This window comes from Photinus pyralis, unplaced genomic scaffold, assembly GCF_008802855.1.
Source record: "Photinus pyralis isolate 1611_PpyrPB1 unplaced genomic scaffold, Ppyr1.3 Ppyr1.4_LG5, whole genome shotgun sequence".
Classification (NCBI taxonomy): Eukaryota; Metazoa; Arthropoda; class Insecta; order Coleoptera; family Lampyridae; genus Photinus; species Photinus pyralis.
The window spans coordinates 36,377,054-36,388,682 of NW_022170596.1; positions in this window are offsets into that span (position 1 = coordinate 36,377,054).

An 11,629-nucleotide genomic window follows, 5' to 3' on the forward strand; every position below is an offset into this window, starting at 1 on the left:
TCTGTATGACTTAACGATAGTCGTGGTATGACTGCCGGGACCGCCAGCTTTACACGCCCTCTGAAGCATGGTAGTCAGGAGATGTTCTGTACCACTATTTAAACGTATGGACGAATTTGTCGGGATCGCCAGCGCCATCTTTTAACACACAATCTTCTCAAAAATTTGATTTGTGATCAGTGTAATTACGCTCCTCACGATAAGCGTAATTTAAAGCGGCGGCGCATCTTAAAACATGCCATATTCGAGGATGTTACGTACAGTATGCGCGATTATTTTAAAATTATGATACTAATGAAATCGTCATTTATTAAAGCACGACCATCGAAAAATATTGCTTATGGTCTGTGTAATTATGCATGAATGGCAAGACTGTTTTAAAGCGTCATCGACGTAGGGAATTTCGGGGAGTAGTTTTAAAGTTGTACATGAGTGCGCTAGAAACTGAATGATACATTTATTGCGATCTCTATTTGTAATTAGAACATTATGTTAATCGGGGTCAAGCTATTTCAAGACAGCTTCGAGTTCTTAAGAAAAAAACATATGAGGTAAGATAGGATTAAGGGGCTATACAAGGGGCAAGATAAACGTTTAACCTTTAACGGTCGAATACCTTCTCATCTTAATAAAAGCCTGGAAGCCGATCTCTCTCATTACTGAACTCTTCAGAACCGAACGAGATGCTGTTTTCGCGAGCTTGTTTAGGCATCATTTAGCTACTTTTTCATGAAAAAAAAATCAAACCAACGCATTTAATTTTTTTGAGAAAATTAACCATTTCTGTCGGAATGTCGAAAAAAGCCCTCAAGCGGCGATATGTGAAACTAACAAAACTTCAAATATTATAATATTTGTAGCCGAAGAATAACTCTTTTCAATTAACCCGAGTTTGTTAAAATCGGCTCAGCCGTTTCGAAGATACAGGGTGTTCTTTACGGAAACCTTTGAATACCCCCCACCACTTCATTTTTAGAGATACAGGAAAAATTGCCAAACAAAAAAGGTTCAGATTATCGTCGTCTTCAAAGACCGGACATTTTTTTGTTAGGTTAATATAGCGGAATTCACAGAAACATCACTTTTTTAGATTCCAGATTGCAGTTACGCCCCCTAGCGGCCATTTCAGAAACTTAAAAATATTTTCCAGGTTTTTCTCGTGGCCGTTTTAGTTATAACTGTTTTTACCGCAAGCCTCTACGATGGACAGGTTCCCAAATACAGTACCTTGCATTCCTATTTTGCCACCCTGTACAATGTCAGTTTAAACTTCAGATTAGTTTAACTGACAGAATTTCAGAAACACGATTGGTCAACGTGTGAAATATTAGCCAATCAAATCCTTCAACCCACAATTTACCTATAAACAGTTTATACTGACATTGTGCAACTGGGCAAAATCGTGGCGCGGATAGTTAGGTGGTACCTGCGCTGGCCACAGGAAGTTTTTTATATGTTGTTAGGATCCCTCAGAGTAGTGTATACCTAAGTTTGCAACGGCGAAAACTCTGTGCTATATACAGGGTGGTCGAAAAAACGCGAAATTCTGGTACTTCTTTCTGCTTTTTCAAACAAACTACCTTATTAATTTACTGTTCACATTTATGCTTACATTGATTATTTTATGCTTACGCTTATTTCTTTAGTGTATGTTTACTTGCAGCCGTAAGTTACATCTAAAATGTCAAAATTAAAAAAATACGTGCAAGTTACATTTAGTTAGTAAGAGCGGTAACTGCAATGGGGTAAAAAATGACCCCCCCCCCACACTTTCTTGACAGAAGTACACGTTTCAGAGGACCAGGAATCCCAATCAAGCAAAATCTCAATGATGACAAAAATCCTCCTGAAAGACGTCTAATTTTATGCAACCGAAATAACATGCGCACGCATTTTGTATAGTCATTCTAGATTTTAATAAAAACGGCAATAAATAGTATGCTTTTAGGTTATCATGAAGAGATATTAAATTCGGCCGCTATTTTCCTCAAGTATCATATGGGATTCTTTTCCACAAAAACTAAAATATTCAGATTCATATCCTTCGTTAAAATTGAGGGTTGCTTACGGTGTCTTACGTGGATCGCATTTCAATAACCACTAATTTTAAAGTGATCAACACAGAAAATAAGTCTCTTGCGCTCCTTAAACTATTACCGACACTAATACCAAATTGGCAATATCAAGTTTTTCTTCGGTTGAATACATCGCACACGAACGAAAATAAAAATACGGAAGCCAAAGCAATATTATTAGGAGTCCGTCAGCAGAGTTTTTGTCATTTAAAACTAGACATAGGAAATCCCTATGTCTACTTCTAAATGAATAGCACTGTAGAGATATGCTTAGATGTAAATTGTAAAAGGAAGAGGTGCATGCGCAGGTGTGCGGGTAGTATCTGTGCTAGTCACAGCAATTTTTATTATTTCCATCAATCTTGAGAAGATGGCGATGCTAGTATAATGAAGACTGCCCTCTCCAAGAGCTCATCGTTCGATCAAGTTTTTATAATTGGGAAGGATATTGACTTACTGGTCCTCCTTAACGGTTTAAGCTCTGAACAGACAAACGTGTACTTCCAGAAAGGCTACAGAGGTGGATTAGAGTACACCCAATATCCAGCAAATTCCTTCACATGTGGAGAAATGCAGGTTCCACGAGGGATGGTTTTGTTCCCGCATGCCATCAGTGGGTGTGACACTACTTCCGCCCTTTTCTGGCAATGCATAATATGATGATGTGGTGCGCAAAACGACTGATAGACCTCATCAGAATTTTCTTGATCCAAACTCAAACCAGGAAGACCCTATTATTGCACTGCAGGACCTTGACACTTGTAATTTGGGTTTCGATTGATAAAATCGGTATACCTACTTTTTGACTTTCACTTTTTTATTCTCATCCACCTCTTATAGTTTTCTGTGGCACCGTTCCAGCGTTCTTTCGCCGTATGGACAAACCATACTCTACGCAACGATACGAACTCATTTCTGTGTACACTGGTAGAGTAGACATCGGACCTTGTCATTTAGAAGATGATTGTTTTGCGATGGTTTTTGTGAAACCAAATCCAATTTTAAATTATAGTAAATTATAGACTTTATAAAATGAACAAACGGTAAACATTGTAGATGTATATAGCAGACAGAATGGACTAAACTGAGCAACATGACGAGGCACTTGCCGCAAATTATATTGCAAAATGGTGTCTAGACGAATAGGAATGTTAATTATCTAATAGAAAAGGTTTTTACAAAATAACTAAAAAGTTCTATGTAACAAGGGACCATAGCACTTTTGTTTGAAACCAGATCCAAGCACTCCAAGGAGTGTTTTACGTTATTTGGATAATAAGATTCCCAAATGATACAGTTAAAAATATGCAAAGATGACAGGTAGTTTCTCACTTCTACTGCGTTAAAACCTAAAGTTAGTGTCTTAATAGGTACTTATAATAATGCATCAATCATCTTAAACATTAGCAGGAATTTCTTTTTCCAAAACGCTCATAAAAAAACTACCTACATATACGGAATGAACCGTAGGCATAACGTCCCGAAACGAGCGAAATCTGTTCACACTCGATCATTATTACAGATGTTAACGTGTAGCTAATTGAAGAAGAATACAAGTTCACGTTACCCTCCGTGAAGACCAAAAGCAAATCGCACTTTGGCACTCACTCAATCAATCAAGCGCAAATTTCGCTAATGCCAACCGTAACTTTCTTTTCTAAAGTTTGCTGAGAATGTCGGTTTTGTTTAATTAAACGTGGAAATAGTCCGTCGAAAAAGATGAGATATAAATTCATGCAAATTACCGTCTTGTTACTAATGCCTACGACGCGTTAAAAGTCCGCCGGCGAACCAGTTTGAAAATTAGGGTTAATTGTGAATATTTAATTGATTTTAGGCTCGCGTGTTCGGACTTCCTGTTTCGACCAAAAATGACACAATCAAAGACGAATTTGTAGAGTATAAACAAACCGATCGCTCGATTTATATGCATTATGCATGCATTAAATCAGATAAACGCAATTGTACACCCATAAAGTGACAAGAATACGGCACACCGTAAAGCAAGGTTGTTGAATAGCTATCAAGGACAAAGATCAGTTAGAGAAATTTCTCAGAGCACCATCTTAGGAATCGCCTGTTCTACTTTCTAACGTGGGGGAGTATCTTTATTATACTATACCGCAATACATTCTCTATATCTGCTGGTAGCGATAAATAATAATTACCGCTAGCTACCAAGATTATTAATGGGATTTCGTTAAAAACCGCTACCGATAGGACTACGTTGTTTGACAACCATCAATCAATAAACCAATGGTGTACCATTTTCGCGTAGGTACTCACAATAAAATTGACCATTTCACACCTGAGAGCAAAATTTTTAAATACCGCCAAAGAAAGTCATGTTTTAATAAACTTTCATTTAAGGATAATGGAACTCAGTATTTTGTTGCCAATTTTGTCTATTTTATCTTTATGGATCATACGATACGAATACGGTCATATTTTTTCACTTTCACTCAAGAGCTTATGGTTCATCTTAAAATTGTGCACCATAATCAATCATAAGTTTCATTAACAAAAGATTGATCAAGTATTAATTTAGTATTCTCTTTGAATTAACGTACTGGAAAAACTTACATAACAGGTACCCTTTTGAAGTGCCGTTATGCAGATTGGCTATTGAGCTTTTTCCTTATCGGGGTGGTGTACCGTACAAATTAATGTTGTAATGAATATTGTGGTAAAATTGGCCGGTTGACAAAATGTATTAGATACTTATTTAGGAAGAAACATATCAATAGTGAATCAATGCGATTTTGTAAGTCAAGTGCTTATGATTATTACGGCATGTGGTCGCATCCGTTAAGATTTTAACATTTGCCTGGCTCAAATCCAAAACCAAAATATTGAAGCAGGCGTCACAATTGAGCTAATTTTGACTGAATGCCTCATCAAGATGACTATTTTAGGGTTGTCAAGAACTCTGAGAAGAGTTGCAGAGACGGCAGGCTGTGCAGGAATGGCATGCGATTCGATGAAGAACCCCTTCAGTCATCTTCTGTTTTTTCAGCCCGAGTTCGATAGCTTCGTCATTACCACAACTAGTCGACTTAAAATTTTTCTGCCTGGGGTTGTTCGAAATTCTTATTGGGGGTGTCCCACTTTGGCTCCGCTTTTAACTGGCACGACTTCTATTGAAAATGAATGAGAATTATGCAGGAGATAATTTGCCTTTGAACTGACTGAATAGAAAAAACCTTGCAGAACTCGCGCCCACGGTACCTATACTACGATGATCTATTTGTATTAAAAGACTTATTTAGTATAGTTTTACTTAAGAAAGAATAATGAAAATTACCATAAACCTTCCACGTTTTCTTGGCAGAACTTTCACAAAAACGGCCTACTCGTTGCTCGATCTTGGAACGTTTGAACTACGAGTGGGTATAGTAGCAAGGACTACGAGTGGGTAGTAGCAAGGACTACGAGTAGCTAACGATCTAAGCACTTTATAAGAAGGATGCTAAGAGATTTGCTACCGTGGTATAAATGATAGTCCAAGTCAGTTACTATTTCGAGGTACACTCCCTCAGAGATACAGTTCAATACACTTTCCGGAAAATATATTATCCTGCCCAAAACATTGTTCCATAGTAATTGGATTGAAAATTTGTGTGATGTGACACACAAAGTAACATATTTTTGTAACTTTAGCGGTATCAATCCTACAACGAGCAAGATTTTTGGGGAAAAATTGACGAACACTACGCGAAAGTACAAAAAAGCGGGAATACAAATACGAGATTACAAGGCGGGTAACTAAAAACGGAAGAAAAGACCTTAGATCTCTGCAGAGAAAATGGATAAGAAGAATAATGGAGAAGTTTCTAGCAAGATTCGCTATGAAAAATCTAGACTTTATTCCCCATTCGGGGGGTAAGAAAAGATGTGAACATAATCATAACATGAAACTAACAAATTAAAAGAGAAATTTAAAAAATAAGAAAATCCTTAGAAGAAAAGATTCTAAGTGTCCTCAAAATTCTATACATTCTAGGGGGTCTCATGATTCTGTACAAATTTTAACAAGATTCTAAAAGATATTCTCCGAATACTCTGAGATTCAAACGACTGTAGTAGTTCTGAAAATTTAAGAAGATACTGGCAAGGTTCTGTAGAAATTTTTAGAAATTTCCGCGGACAATAGAGACCCCTAAGATTCCAAAATCCTAATATAAAAGATTAAACAATGGTCATGAGAAGAGATCTAGATTCGAAGAACATTCCCAGACGACTCCAAGAAGATTGTAAAACGAACTATCCCGGTTTTACGGCGACTAGACGCTTTAAGTTTTAAGAAAATTGCACGTTATACGAGTACAATTAAGTTCCATTTTAGAATCTTCTTGGACTCTGCAAAACTTTCCTAAAGAACGCTATAAAAGATTCTAAGACGATTCTGAGGAGATTCCTGTATCTGTATTTAAGGTAATTCTACGAAGATTGTAAATTGATATGCGTGTTATGTAAACTACGTCAGACGGACGTTTTATTTGGCTTGGGCACCTGCAGTAATGATAGGTCACCCTGTAGTGCATTTCAAATTTTTTAATTAACTTTAGATGTGGTCATGGTTGGGATGGAACGCAATTCCTGTCATATTTGATTTCGAAGTCGATTTTGTTTTCAGAATTATTAGCTGTTAATTTTGTTTAAATAATTATCTTGCTTATTTTGTTTAATTATAAATCTACTAAATTACGTATTAGAAGATTAGATTTCAACATCTGAAAATTATTTGCGTAGTATTTGTAAAGTTTATCTCATGTTTTTCTCCGTATCGTATCGTAGATGAGAAGTTTTCTTATCGCTACGTAGGCTAATTAAATTTCAAGATAAGGACGTGTTATCGCCGTATTGAACACAGGTGCAGCTTGATCTTTCGAAGACGAGCATTATTTTGTACAGGAAGGGGGAAGGACTTAAATGGAAAGGGAAGGAAGGAAGCGAACCGGGCGTTAATCGTGGCTCTTTTTGGTGAAAGACGTAAATCGTATTTGGACGTGAGCGTATTTCTTGGCAAAATAGTCAGTTTTGTCGTCATGGACGCTTTTTGAAGAGGCAATCTTATTTGATTGTGAAGTTTAGGAGAAAGTTAGTTGAGTGCTACGAGTATTAAAAGATTGAAGTGTAAAAAGTGATCGTTATAAGTCGAGTTAAGCAGAAGCGTTTAGGTTTACGAAGAAGTTTCCCAGTACCTGTTAAATGGAGGTTTGTCTACCATCAAATTGCAATTACAACGAAGTCAGTGTCGGTTAGATCGAAATTTGAGTGCAATTGAAGAAGTGAACTTCCTAAGTGTCATCATGTTTGGTCTGTTTGTGGGTCTATTTGTTTGAAAATTGCAGTTGTGACCGGAGATTTTGTATTATTGACACTTTAATGTAATTAAGTTTTGCGTTAATTAATTGTCTATCGATCTCTTGTAGCGTGGTATGTGTTATGGCCCTTAGTACCTGTTTTTCATTCAGCCTTATTGTTTTATGTCAAATTTGGATTAGTGTTTCGATTAATCGAGCCCAAAATTGCGACCTAGATAAGAGTTTTCATGTTTAATTTTTTTATTTCATACCCAAAATTACATCATATGTTAACTAAAAATTTGCAAAAGTATAATAAAAACACCAATAAACCACAATAATATATTAAAAACGTTTCGACAGCAAAACTGTCATCATCAGCGAACAACTGAACAATAAAATACAAATATGACCCTATCTATACTAATTACAGGCATGTATTTCCACAAAAATTACTGTTTATACATACACAAGTATGCAATCTATTAATCAAACAAAAAAACCTTTCCAAGTCTCCAAAAAAGGACTTTTTTTAAATTGTTTAGCTTACATTTGACAACCGTACTGCATGAAATTTTCTTAAATTATTCGTCGAGCTTAATTTTTGACCCCATGGGTTGCCAACAGGGTTGCCAATAAGATCCATAAGAAAACTATGAATTACAAAGACAAAGTGAATTTTATTCAATTTTAGGCGTTTGCCCTTTTGCCGCCTGTATAGGCTACAATTTCACACCTCTTTTAAATAATGTTTTATGGAGAAGGTAGGGTTAATTTGCCTTTTTTCTTCAATGTAACAATCAAAACATCGAATTGGAACAAATGGATTTTTCTATGTGTTTGGGTATGCACTTTCCAATTTTACATACAATGTTATAACATTTGCGATCACAGAAGAGAGAAATTGCCATTAGCAAAGTAGGAAATATAAATAATTCCTATAATGAAAATTCGAGTGAAAATTCTACAAAGGCCTATAGCAACTAAAGGATTAGAATAACGGCAATACCGGTAATGAAGTTAGGGTCTCTTTAAATAGGGAGAGAACGCTATTATACTAGGATTTGTACGTACATACACCCCCATCATTAATCATAAAGTGTATAGAAACGCCTTATTGCAGCTACATAAAGTATAGATACGGGGGATGAAATACGTATTTTCCATTTAGTACATATTATATTCGATCGTTACACTTAATTTCCGTAATTAAAGTCGGAGCACGAGTGGCCAATTAAATTCAATCTGTAAAAATAATATGTGCTAACTAGATCCATAACTGTAAAAGTCATTTTACCTAATTATAATATACAAGTAGTGATTTCCGAACAAAAAAAACAATGCGACCTTTATCTAAAAATGCCTTAAGCCGGATACGGAGTTTAATTGACTATGCAGTATTTATTTGAACGAATCAAAATCAGAAAAATCGCGAAAAATTAATACGCACCCTATATTCAAAAATCGTGTGCGACAAAGATGTTACTAGTCACATAAATAATTAGTCAAGTTTTTGTCCATATGTGTATTTTTCAAATGGCCTAGTCTTACCATTCACTAACATAACTGACCTAACTATATAAATGTGAACATCACGACATCGTGTTCAGTTTATTATTTTATATTTATTATTATTTAATTGATGTCACCACAAGAAGTAGGTGCATACATACAAACTCGACTGACTGGTACATATAGCGGTTAAATATTTTTTTCTATTTCGATTTTTAAATGTTCTTATTAACGCACTGTTTTCCGCTCAAAACAGTGCGTTAATGAGACCTATTAACGCACCGTTTTTAAGTTGGTATTAAAGAGGAAAACCTAAATTCACTACCCTATTTGACATTCGATTGTATTTATTTACAAATTAGGGTTATGTTTTGATATACAGAAAGACAAGATTCCCTTTCTATTTGATTAAAAGCGAGACATGTAAGGCTGATAGTGTTAATCAAATTACAAGAACAATATGAAAAAACCACTTAATTACTTTCTCCTTCCAAAACTCAAAAGGGAATTAAATATTACGGTATGTAGCATAAGAACCGAGATATCAAAAATGTGGGGCTTTGAGGTAAATTTGTACATTAATGATTAATGCCTCTTTTTGTAGCACGTTCAACATCTACGTACAATCTGTGACCAATGATTACTAGTACGAATAGTGTACCTATCTTCCAAAAACGACCTACAGGTTATAAAGGAGATTTCGAATGGGGAATGGATGACAACGAGGATACCTTCGGAACACATTAAACAATATTTTAAAGGAGCAGCTTATTGCTTTTAGCACTTGTTCTGCGTTATTCATATCGTGAGCCTGATTTGTGTAGTATCGTTATGCTCCTAAGAGGAAGTGACGATCCGAAGCCGAACCCGTCGTAATGAGTGACACCTATCACGTAACAACAACCCACTAAGGACCGATCCGTTAGTGACCGTTAATGGCAAATCGCAAAAAGAAACCTTTGTTTTTCTTTTTATGTCAGTCACCAATATAAGTAGAAGCAGTGTCATACGGGCGAAATCTGTTAGCTGTTAGCTTTGTCGTTAATCGACAGTGACACGACTGAATTTCACATAACTTATATAAAAGGACGAAGGACTGCATTTTGCCTTTATGAATTGTTCCACAGTTAATGTACTAATTTCTGAAGTTTATTAATTAAAACAAAATTGATGAGAGTGTATTTAAATAAGTGAAATATTTGGGACGTCGTACTGCCAACTTAATACAACCTGCACTAATACAACTTCTATATCAAAATTCCCTACTTACAAAAAGTTACTATAACATCATTTTGATAAAAATTTCTCGAAAATTTCTTCTCAATAGAAAAAATAGTATAAGAAACTTGTTTCATAAGACGCCCCATCGCACTCGTTCATTAGCCGCTCGTTTTCTAAACTTGAACTCGTGCGTTAAACGCGCCACTTATGAAACTTGTTTCTTAATATACTATTTCCATAGTTTATACTTGCTTAATTAGAGAGTTCTTTCTATGCTGGATGATGGACTGGTATTAATAAAAAAAGATCTAAATTTTATTGGGATTTTTACAGAAGCCTCCGAAACAATGTTTCCAGCACTGCCTTATGTAATTCGGAATTTTGGTAAACAATTTTTACTCGTGCTACTCGGGACCAAACATGTTATTATCGGTTACTATGTTATACAGTTGATGCCGTTTTAGGCAGAATTAACAAGTTAAAAAGTAATCGTAAACGATTTACATAAAGCGCATTTCCACTTGCATTCATTTCCCATTTGTAAGATGCAACTTCTGTTAAAATCGTAAAAATCCGGCCACAAATATGAAAGATAGCGTTGCACATGGGCAATCCATTGTTGACGTGCTACTTCAATTTCAGTTTATGAGAAGAATTTCATTTCAATGCTTTTCTAAATAAGAAAGTTGGAACTGCGCATGCGCAAACCTAAATTTTAAAACTAATTTACTATAACTAACTAATAAACTAAGATTTTCCTTTGTTCCAAGCGCCTAAGTATCAAATTTCACTTAAATAGTTCCATAGATAAAAAGTTGGCACGGCGCATGCGCAAAATAAAATTTTGAAACTGGCGCTAGATTTTCCTTTATTCCAAGTGCCTATGTATCACATTTCATTTAAATTCTTCCATAAATAAAAAAGTTGGCACTGCACATGCGCAAAACCAAATTTTGAAATTGGCGTTTGATTTTCCTTTATCCCAAGTGCCTATGATAAATTTCGTTTAAATTCTTCCATAAATAAAAAAGTTGGCACTGCGCATGCGCAAAACCAAATTTTGAAATTGGCGTTTGATTTTCCTTTATCCCAAGTGCCTATGTATCAAATTTCGTTTAAATTCTTCCATAAATAAAAAAGTTGGCACTGCGCATGCGCAAAACCAAATTTTGAAATTGGCGTTTGATTTTCCTTTATTCGAAGTGCTTTTGTATCAAATTTCGTTTAAATTCTTCCATAAATAAAAAAGTTGGCACTGCGCATGCGCAAAACCAAATTTTGAAATTGGCGTTTGATTTTCCTTTATCCCCAAGTGCCTATGTATCAAATTTCGTTTAAATTCTTCCATAAATAAAAAAGTTGGCACTGCGCATGCGCAAAACCCAATTTTGAAATTGGCGTTTGATTTTCCTTTATTCCAAGTGCCTATGTATCAAATTTCATTCAAATACTTTTATAAGTAAAAAAGTTTGCAATTCGGTTTATAACTGGTCGAGATGCGAAAAGGGCACTGTG